At 41.8% G+C, this 11,530-nt stretch overlaps 1 long non-coding RNA gene across 1 annotated transcript in view; it reads right to left on the reverse strand.

The window, feature by feature from the left end:
• Window positions 1-2,705: 2,705 nt before the first annotated feature.
• The window catches only part of LOC141095910 (uncharacterized), a 13,840-nt gene continuing 5,015 nt past the window's right edge, over window positions 2,706-11,530 (reverse strand). The window contains exon 2 of the long non-coding RNA XR_012233495.1: window positions 2,706-3,178. This is a non-coding gene — a long non-coding RNA (uncharacterized lncRNA). The remainder of the gene's footprint in view (window positions 3,179-11,530) is intronic.

The following is an 11,530-nucleotide window of genomic DNA, read 5'->3' on the forward strand; positions in this document are numbered from 1 at the left end:
GTCTCCTTCATCCCAGCCTCCCCCCTACAGCATGACTGTCCCCAACAAAGCACTTCACTGGACCTTCTGTCTAGAACGGTCACTTGAGTCCTCAGCCATGGAAGACCTAAGGGAAGTGGATGAAATAAACCAGACAACACATGGAAGGTGATCTTCTGAGTACAGGACTCAGTAAGTGCAAGTTATGGTTTGAGTGGTCAGCAAGGCTAAACATAGCAGAGTTAGCAGGGTCTAGCGAAGGTGCGAAAGAAAAGGACGAGTTCAGTCAGTGCAAGTTTCCTAGAAGAATGAGGGCACATCTTCGGCCACTCCTGGAGGCCAGGACAGTCTTGGGCCCAAGGTTCAGAAGAGGTATAAAGTGTCATGCCTCTGTCTCTCTCATGAGGAAGATGTTAGCCAGGTCACAGAGTGGGGTGAAGATGGTGGGTCTCAGGAAAGGAACGGGGACTAGAACTGATGGAGCACAAAAACAAGTGAACATCACTAAAAATAGATTTTGTCTTAATCTGTTTGCTGCCGCCACGTGTAAATGACTTGCACAGTAAAGTCGAACAGGTTGCAAGTGTTACCATACACAAAGTAGCCCCAAAATAATGTTTATTTAGGGCTACTTTGAGTATGGGAACACTCTGAACTATGATTAAGAACCAGTCAGTTTGAAATACGTAAGGCCATGAGTTTCCTGGGTTACTTGCCTTTTTTCTAAATCAATGGTTTTACTGGGACAACAAAAGGATTGGACATTTGAATTCAAACGTCTTTCCCATGACACCATGTGTGAATGGAGCATAGAGAGGCTAGCCTTCCCAAATCAGTAAGTTTGACCAATTTTGTTGTAACATGTAAAGAGGCATTTATATTCTCTTCCCGACCTGTGCTTGTAAGGCTGGACCATTTTCATAAGATAATTGAAGGTGCAACAGAAATCTGGCAGCCACATTTATTGATGAAATATGTCAACCATCACCATGCAATAGAAAGAGAATTGCTTGATCTTTGCGTGATCGTTATACTTTTTTTATAGATGTGTGCAATGCAAGTCCCCTTGTTGTTGGTACTTGTACTTCATTGGAAGACAAATATCCTGAAGTTCACAGGTTCTGAAGAATTCCAACAATTTGCTATTTGATTTGCATGAATCTTCTTCAAACAGCTGCCACCATTTTACACATTGTAGTAGATTGTATCTGTCACAAACTGCGTCATGAGCTTCCCCAATATATATGAACTATTCTCACTTTCCTTCTCTCATCCCACTCTGATGTTCACGCCTACTGAATATCTATAAGAATTAGTTAACATCTCAAATTACTTATCGCACAGCCAAATCCATGCTAACATCTTTTTTCCTGTCAAAAACTTCTCGTTTCTCCTTCTAAGTGACACCTGTTTTATTCCTCATACCGCTAGTTTCAGACTATATAAAAAGTCTACCGTATTTCATAATGACTACAGCAACCCAACACAAGATTCACAAGGTCTATATGATCATTGTGACTACCTCACATTACCAGGATCAAAATTGTGCCCATCTCTCTCTTCCATTTCACTTCCAACTAAGTGAGGCCATTTACATGGTTTAACCAAGTCTAATTTTTTTAATAAGGGACTAAAAACTAATAGGCAGATAGGTGTCGCTGATGCCAGTGATTCAGCAGCTTCACACGGACAGAGAAGCGCCAACGTCACGGTGAATAGCAGCCTTGTCCGGTCTGCCTAACTTCGGGGAGCCGGCTGTTAATCAGAATAATATCGGCAGTCATACCCCGTTAACAGAGAAGACCAGAAGAGGAAGAGTAGCCATATTTATGTTGAGCAACAGAATGACCACTCTGTGCAGTCGCCAGGTAGAGCAGACAGGTAGTTGTCAACTACTTGCTTGTTAGTTTTTAAGCACATAAAAAACTCATGGATAAACCCTTTAAATGCATAAAAACAAGCAGCATAAATTAGGAATCTTCACACTTTTTGCAGCGTTATTTTAGCACAATTAAACTACCATTGATTTTTTTGGGGGGTGGAATTACAGAATCTGGTGAATTTCAATTTCAAAAGCTTCAAACATCTCTAGAAATGATATATATTCACCTGTATTTTTGGTGTCCCCCAAATGAATTGATGAATTCTCATTATAGTCTTATTCTATTGAAAGAAACACACATCAAGAAAACAAATATGCAATAGATAAACTTATTTGCTCAGTCACTTCTTCTCACCAGATCGATGATTAGTTCACACTGAGTTTAGTTTCTGCTTTTACCTCCAGCTGTACTCACCATCTTGTTTCTGTGTACATATGTCTACGTGTTAAATGTCTGGGTTTTCTTAGTTCCCCGTCAGTAAATCTAGAGTCTTTGAGTGACACTAATGTATCTGGTGCAGGTGAAAGTAGCAAATATCAACTTCTATGCATGTAGTTCAGTTGTCAGAAGGGAGGGAATATACATAAAATACTGGCAAATATCATCGATTGCAATATGGAGAAAAGGGCTAAAAAATGGCTTTTAAACAGTTTTTAGCGATCAGGAAAAAATGACTAAAGGAGAAAATGCAATTAAATAACACATTAACCATTACTCACCTGCTAAAACCCCTACTAGACTCATGCAAGAAGAGTGCAATTTTGGCAAATTTTCCAGCAGTATGTGTCGGTATTTCTTATATACATTAGAAAAACTAAAAGGCTCAAAAAAAGTGGAACTATATCTTTTCATGGGATGTTTTTATTTATTTTTATTGTACAGGAACAATTAACACAAAATAACACACAATGCACCACATAAGCACCTTGCAAGAAAGAGTAAGCAATAAAGAAAACATTAAGGTATATACTGTAATAAGTAAGGTTTGGAGTATATTAAAATTGGACAGTACTTAATGGCTATTCAACTCTAGTTCTGGCCCCTAGTACATTGAGTCTTCGGAGATAGATGGTGAAACATGTGCAGCATATTATTATCTAAGGGAAATAAATAAAATAATTAACTAAATTAAAAAGGGGAGGGTGACACCAAATCAACCCATCATACCATCTCTCAACAGCTAAGCATCAAAACGAAATCAGAAGTATGTAAAAGGGCTGACGCTCCAAAGAAAGGCAATGTGTTGACAGTGGTCCACTTGGCTTGACTGTCTTGAAGTTACTGGCGTGGAAACTCTTCTTTCTTCTAAAAATATCCTAAAATGGAAAATATGATTATCTGCATTATAGGAGAAGGTTGCGCCAATATATTGCTGCAAGACTTCACTGGTAGATTCTTATAGCCACAAATACATGCTGAATAGCAGACATTACTTAAAGAAGAGTCAGTGGTAAGCGGTCATAAAGGAGCGCTTAGGAAGCAACCCAGGGGCAGACAAGGATGTCAGGTCTCCACCGCAGCTCCAGCCAAAAACCTCCAATGGAGGATAGGAGCAATGAGAAAATGGAAACCGTCTTAGGAGCGCAGGAAAGAGACTCAGACAAGAGATGGGGTTAAACCACAACGTGTTTCGACGGAGGATCTGTCTTCATCAGGTAGAACTTCCACCTGATGAAGATGGATCCTCCGTTGAAACGCATTGTGGTTTATACCCATCACTTGTCTGAGTCTCTTTCCTACGCTCCTAAGACTGTTTTCAATTTTCTCATTACTTATAGAAGGACTCTCATGAAGATTTTTTAACTAAATCTATGTGTATGTAATGTAGTGAGCGTGTTATTGTCTTCACCTACCACTGTCTTCTCCGGATGTCCAGCGTCCTTCTGCTCCTCTTCTCATTGACGTCACCGCACTTCAGACTATCTCGGTCCCAATGCACTCTGGGTAACCCAGAAGTGGCTTTTACAATGGAAGGGGTATCAGAATTAGGATTACCTTGTAAAAGAGACTTCCGATTATTCTGTGCTCTATGTGTGAGTCGGGAGAGTATCTCAGTGACATCAATGAGAAGAGAAACAGAACAGCCCTGGACACTGGAGAAGGTGGCGATAAGTGAGGATATTTACACACACTACACTACATACCCATATACTAAGATTTATTTTAAAAATAATCTTCGTGAGAGGGCTTCTTTAAAAAGATAAAAGTGATTTGTAAATAAAACATTTTTAGCAATTGTGTACATTCTGAAAATTCAAGGTATGTGTGAAGAACTAACATCATCTTCAAATACTGCACTGATTTTATGGAATTTTTGGGACTGCAGACTAATTTTCATGTATCCAGCCATCATGCATTTTTTTCTTGCAACATGCTGCAATAGCATCAGAGGGAAACTGGTGTGGAAACTGATTCCCTACTTTTTTGGGCGTCATTCTCATTCATCCATTATATAATTTGTTGCAACAGAATCTTCAAGGAGCCAGATCAAAAAATGTTACGTTGTGTTTTTTTGTTTCAGCCCACCAACTAATGCCATTTTGACATATATTCCGATCAGTTGAGGCATAAGAAAGCTGGTCTTGATAAATAGAAACCAGGCCTAAGATGACAATATGATACTTCTTTGCTTTTTATGCAGTCATCACATTTTGATAAAATGGATATGCTATAAAAATATATATCATTTATAAGATGGTGTTGCATCTTTACAATGAAATTGAAGTTATTACAGATGTTATAGAGCATGGAGTTGGTTTGCCTGTAAGAAAATAATTTTATATATATTTATATGTATTGTGGTGTAGTAACCACTGTGTCCGCTAGGGGGCGCTGTGTGGAGGTCCCAGGAGAAGGGATGAATAGCAGAGTGTTGAGTGGCCGTTATGTACCTCAAAGTGGGTGGCTTTGAGATGAGATGGAGATGGAGATGAGATGGAGACTTATGTATGTGTGATCAGCAAGTGGGATGCCCTCGCACACCCAGGGCAGCGGGGTACCGGGCCGGTATCAAGGTGGGAATGTGTCACAGTAGCGGTGACCCGGTCCGTGGCCCTGGGCGCCCAATATCAATGGCGGTGATGTTAACAGTGTTAAAGTTTATTAGAATAGTTCGTGACACCACCCGTGGTGTTTGGCAAGTAAAATGTTGAGCCAACGCTGCATGCAGATCCGCTGGGACTGATGGTGTGGTGCAGCAAAGATGGTGTAGCTCCCCACAGGTGGAGCTGTAGTCCCAGGGCAGTGTAGGTGCAATGGATGAGGAGAGGCGCAGGATGGTATAGATGCTGGTACGCAGGTGTAGTGGTGCGGGAATAACTGGAGGACACCCGAGTATGCGGTTCCAAAGCTTTACTCACTGTTTGCAGCTCACTCAACTGCCTGCCTCCGTACCGTGTTCTCCAGGTCAGGGCTCCAACCAACCTCCAGGCAGGATAGGATTCTTACTGAACGACTCCTGTAATGCGCCTTTAGGTGCGAAGCACTCCAGTACTTAGTTACCCTGGAATGCCTCTCTCTAGGTGTTCCTAGTCTTTACTTGTATGACAGACAGCTGTAGCCTGCTTCGAGGACTCCTCACTGCGTCCCGGCTCTCTATTCAGTTGCTGTTGTGTCCCAAGTCTATGATGGGAGCAAGGCGTTAGCGGCTCACTACTCCTCCGGTGTCTGTTGCCGGACATAAAGATCCAATCAACCTCGGGGACCGGGCCCTGGCCTTTGTGCTCTCTGGACTGTAAGGGTTCTCTATCTTTCTTCAACCAGCTTCCCACCGTCCTTCTATTCTCCTTCGTTCCAATCTGTTCTATCTCTCTTATGGAATCTGTAGTCTCCAGTCTACGTCTCTTTCTCAATTCTCTTCCTTCCCTAGGGAGCTCGTTCCACTAAGACCAGTCCTCAGCCTCTCCTGACTGACTGCCTTCCTCCGCCTTGAGCTCCTCTCATGCTGACCTGCTGTCAGCCTGCTCTCTCTCTCTCTCAGACCCTCGTCTGACTGACCTCCTTCTCTGGGACTCACCCCAGACTGACCTGAAATACTACACCTTCCCTCTCTTTTATATCTAACTCCACCCGCCTCCCCAGCACCTCTCGTGTTACGAAGCCAGGGACCACAAAAGGCACCCTATGACCTTTCCAGCATAAAGCATGGATGGGTCCCTGCTGAACTATCCTGTGTGTGGGGTGCAGGTGTTGGAATGCGGAAAGGAGTTCCCAGCCTACCTGGATGGTGGGGCACTACCTCTGTGGCGACTGAAGCCTCAGGGGCGCCACACAAGGACATTGCTGAGGTGCTGTGTTAATATGTGAGGGAGAAGTCTCCAGGTAACTAGAGAGTTGGGGGGGCCTGGTTACCTACAAACCCACCCAGGGGGTGTGTTTAAAGCATGGTTGCAAAGAGTGGAAAATGCCTGAAGGACCTGTGATGAGGTCAGAGTCATGTGACCCAGTGGGCGTGGCCATGAACAATATAATGTGGCCGGGGTGATTCACAAGGGGTGAATGCTTGGACCCGGTTGGTCCAGTGTGGAAGGTCCCGCTGAGATGGGGCTTCCTGCCTGACAGCACATGTGGACGCTGTGAATAATGGCTGCAAGGGTCTGAGTGTCCCAGATAAGAGAGTGGATGTCTGCAGTATGGAGAAGCAGCCATGAGAGAACCCTGACGGGGTGAGATATAACTGTGAGGCTGAAAAGCCTGCGTATTGGACATTGCTAACAGAGTGAAGCTATAATGGACTCTATGCTGATATATGGAGTTTATGTTGCTTCTGTGGGTTTATGCTGCTAAATAAACTGCGTGGACTGTTATGGTTTTATGGAAAACCTGTGCCGGATCTGCTTTTGTGGCTGCTGAGCGAGTATCCCCTACTTGAATGACAGCGCTACCTCACAGTATATACGGTATATATATTTATTTATATATGTATGCATGAATACACTTTGCAACCTTACTTACTCTATTCCATTGCGCTGACACTTCCATACATGACCTTACCTCTAGCATGCTTACCTCTTCATTGATCTATTACACTTTCTGTCTGATGTTCTACAATCCCATAGTAGTATGTAAAGTAAATAACACTCAAGTGCTACTTCAATTTTTTTTATTTTTATTGCTGTGGGTTTTGGAGTACATCACTAGCCCCAGTTCTCATTCCATAGGATTTTATCTGTTAATTGTAACCAAAAATTGTTTAGTATTTAGTTAATTTTTCTCTAAAAATCAGGTTTACATGTTAATGTCAAAGTTGACTGAGATTTAAAGAGAGTTTTAAGTTTAAGTTTAAGTTATAGTCTAGATTTTGTATCTCTATAGTACATGTACAGTATATAAACCATTTTCAATTACAATCAAGGACATATGAAAAGAGCAAATGTGGTAATTGCTAAAGCACTTGCACCTTCACTCGATATTGATTGCAAAACTATTCAAATAACTTAACATTATCAATCAAATCAAATCAGTTCTCATACTTTGCACTGACGAGAGCCAATAGCCCGAAACACCGTGTCTGCAAATTGAGATTCTGATTTGGCTTTAATCCTAAGTCATATTACAAGACTCGTTATTGGGTTGATTGTGACTTGTAGGATCGCTACTACCAAAAGGTTGCGCTATAAAGTTCAAGTCGTCGTCTTCTCTGAAGAGGCAATTTGCATATTATTTTCCCAGAGGAGCATTGCACGGCGAATAAGCCTCCTTACCTTGACAAGCCAGAGCTGGTATGTCACTCTCCACAAGGAGAAACCTTACCCCTTAGACCTCAGTCCAGAGCCTCACACCTAGCCAAATCAGTTCTCATACTTTGCACTGACGAGGGCCAATAGCCCGAAACACCGTGTCTGCAAATTGAGATTCTGATTTGGCTTTTATCCTAAGTCATATTACAAGACTCATTAAAGAGTTGATTGTGACTTGTAGGATCGCTACTACGAACAGGTGGCGCTATAGAGTTCAAGTCCTCTTCTTCTCTGAAGAGGCAATTTGCACATTATCAATCAAAACATTTTCTTAAATGGGTTATTTGGCCTTAGGTTGCAAGTCTGCAGTTATTCTATGTGACTGCAGACTTGTGAATCCTCACATGGAACATAGAGCACACTGTGAGGATTCTCTGGCTCCCGGAGTGGGCAGTTATGTGACCACAAGTACACAATATGCATACTTCTAGACACATTTTGAATAGAATATGTCCATCCTAAATACACATGCATTGAGAGAGACCATGCCCATCAAGTCAACAAGTGATCACATGTATGCAAATCCCATAGTTGCAGTCATGTGCCCGCTGTCATCATCACCAGCACTTTTCACGATGTGTGGGTGTTCACAAGTCTGCAGTCACATAGAGTGACTGCAGACTTGTAATTTAAAACCGGAAACCCCCTTTAACTTAAAATCCTACAACCTGCAAGCATTAATGAGATTTGCTTCTAAAATTGTCCCCATCACTATCTTCGTCTACATTTAGCAATGCCACTGTGGGAATTAGTGATGAGCGAGTATACTCGTTGCTCAGGTTTTTCTGAGCATGCTCGGGCGTCCTCATAGTATTTTTGCGTGCTCGGAGATATAGTTTCTGCCGCTGTAGCAGCATGATTTGCGACTGCTAGACAGGCTGATTACATGTGTGGAATGCCTGTTTGTTATGGAATTCCCACATGTATTCAGGCTGGCCAGCAGCCACAAATCATGCAACTGAAGTGACAAAAACGAAATCTCCAAACACGCCAAAATACTCGGCGGTCACCCGAGCATGCTCGAAAAAACCCGAGCAACGAGTATACTCACTCATCACTCGTGACAATGTTTCCATAGTGGATTTGCATGCAGCAAATCCATCACAAAATCGCCATGTGTTGCAGGTAGATATTGATTTGGATTCACACCAGATTTGGCAGAATCTGTATCTGGTCCATGGTAAATCCACATCCAAGTCTGCATCAATATCCTCATGTAGGAAAAAAAAGATTTTACAATGGATTCCCTGCACTCAAATACACTGCGGAAAAGTACTTCATGTGTGGTTTTATCTTTAAAGACGACCTCCCAAAAGATCAAAAGTTACCAGTTTTTTTTATTCCTCCTACTCTCCTGAATATTCTGGTTTTTAGGGGTTTTTTTTTAAATCAGCTATATGGTTTCAGAGATTCAGAGAGCCTTGCTATTTAGTCCTAATTTTTCTGGTCTTTACAAAGGGGGCATGGCACACCGGGTAATTATGCAGGAAAGGCTAAGGACACACCTTAAAAGTGTCAAGTACAAATATGGCAGAAAAAAAGAAATACAGAACAATAACATAAAAATATCATTTCCACAAGAGGGCCTAATGCAAGTAGCCCCCACACTCAAACGTATTTTACGTTTAACACTTCATACCCAAATGAAATAGTAGATGTAAAATGTGAGTCGATTTGTATCCTTCGGGGCAGACAGGGCCGAGGGTCCCATCTGCCACCCCACCACGCTACAGGAAAAGTATTGACACCCCTGCAATTCTGTCAGATAACACTCAGTTTCTTCCTGAAAATTATTGCAAACATAAATTCTTTAGTATTATTATCTTCATTTAATTTGTCTTAAATGAAAAACACAAAAAGAATTGCCCTAAAGCCAAATTGGATATAATTCCACACCAAACATAAAAAAGAGGATGGACAAAAGTATTGTCACCGTTCGAAAAATCATGTGATGCTTCTCTAATTTGTGTAATTAACAGCACCTGTAACTTACCTGTGGCACCTAACAGGTGTTGGCAATAACTAAATCACACTTGCAGCCAGTTGACATGGATTAAAGTTGATTCAACCTCTGTCCTGTGTCCTTGTGTGTACCACATTGAGCATGGAGAAAAGAAAGAAGACCAAAGAACTGTCTGAGGACTTGAGAAACCAAATTGTGAGGAAGCATGAGCAATTTCATGGCTACAAGTCCATCTCCAAAGACCTGAATGCTCCTGTGTCTACCGTGCGCAGTGTCATCAAGAAGTTTAAAGCCCATGGCACTGTGGCTAACCTCCCTAGATGTGGACGGAAAAGAAAAATTGACAAGAGATTTCAAAGCAAGATTGTGCGGATGTTGGATAAAGAACCTCGACTAATATCCAAACAAGTTCAAGCTGCCCTGCAGTCCGAGGGTACAACAGTGTCAACCCGTACTATCCGTCAGCGTCTGAATGAAAAGGGACTGTATGGTAGGAGACCCAGGAAGACCCCACTTCTTACCCCGAGACATAAAAAAGCAAGGCTGGAGTTTGCCAAAACTTACCTGAAAAAGCCTAAAACATATTGGAAGAATGTTCTCTGGTCAGATGAGACAAAAGTAGAGGTTTTTGGGCAAAGGCATCAACATAGAGTTTACAGGAGAAAAAAAGAGGCATTTAAAGAAAAGAACACGGTCCCTACAGTCAAACATGGCGGAGGTTCCCTGATGTTTTGGGGTTGCTTTGCTGCCTCTGGCACTGGACTGCTTGACCGTGTGCATGGCATTATGAAGTCTGAAGGCTACCAACAAATTTTGCAGCATAATGTAGGGCCCAGTGTGAGAAAGCTGAGTCTCCCTCAGAGGTCATGGGTCTTCCAGCAGGACAATGACCCAAAACACACTTCAAAAAGCATTAGAAAATGGTTTGAGAGAAAGCACTGGAGACTTCTAAGGTGGCCAGCAATGAGTCCAGACCTGAATCCCATAGAATACCTGTGGAGAGATCTAAAAATGGCAGTTTGGAGAAGGCACCCTTCAAATATCAGGGACCTGGAGCAGTTTGCCAAAGAAGAATGTTCTAAAATTCCAGCAGAGCATTGTAAGAAACTCACTGATGGTTACCGGAAGCGGTTGGTCGCAGTTATTTTGGCTAAAGGTTTTGCAACCAAGTATTAGGATGAGGGAGCCAATACTTTTGTCTGGCCCATTTTTGGAGTTTTGTGTGAAATGATCAATGTTTTGCTTTTTGCTTCATTCTCTTTTGTCTTTTTTCATTTAAGACAAATTAAATGAAGATAATAATACCCAAGAATTTGTGTTTGCAATCATTTTCAGGAAGAAACTGACAGAATTGCAGGGGTGTCAATACTTTTGGCCACAACTGTATAGAGTGCTGCTGTGTTCTATATTTTTAGATAGATAGATAGATAGATAGATAGATAGATAGATAGATAGATAGATAGATAGATAGATAGATCAATGGGAACATTTATTACTGCATGCATCTAAGCTATAATCTTACCCCAGGCATGTCAAATTAATTAGAGCTAATATTCATTGATTGAAGCACTGTGCCTCGAGCTATTGATGATCAGACAGACTGACTAACCCTATTGTATGGGAAGTGTGACATACTGTTAGCTCATTAGTCTCTTGTTCTTTTATGTGATTAACCTGACAGAATGACTGTACAGTGTGAGGACCTATTGTGATGGTCACTGCAACATCAGCTCCATCCCAGGCCATAAACGTTGTCATCCATCTGAACCAATAATGAGATTTTGTATTGTTAGGTTTGCGATGCTGTAATGATGAGATCCTCTCCATTGAAATGTAAGATTGCTTCTCTTTTCTACACACATAATGTTACATATTTATGTGATGGGCTTTTTCATTTACCTGGAGTAAAATTATGCCTTAATTTAACCCTGAATGTAGGAATTTCTCATTGATGAGGGGGCCATTAT

Source organism: Dendrobates tinctorius, unplaced genomic scaffold (genome assembly GCF_039654945.1).
Source record: "Dendrobates tinctorius isolate UK_male_01 unplaced genomic scaffold, ASM3965494v1 ptg000070l, whole genome shotgun sequence".
NCBI lineage: Eukaryota > Metazoa > Chordata > Amphibia > Anura > Dendrobatidae > Dendrobates > Dendrobates tinctorius.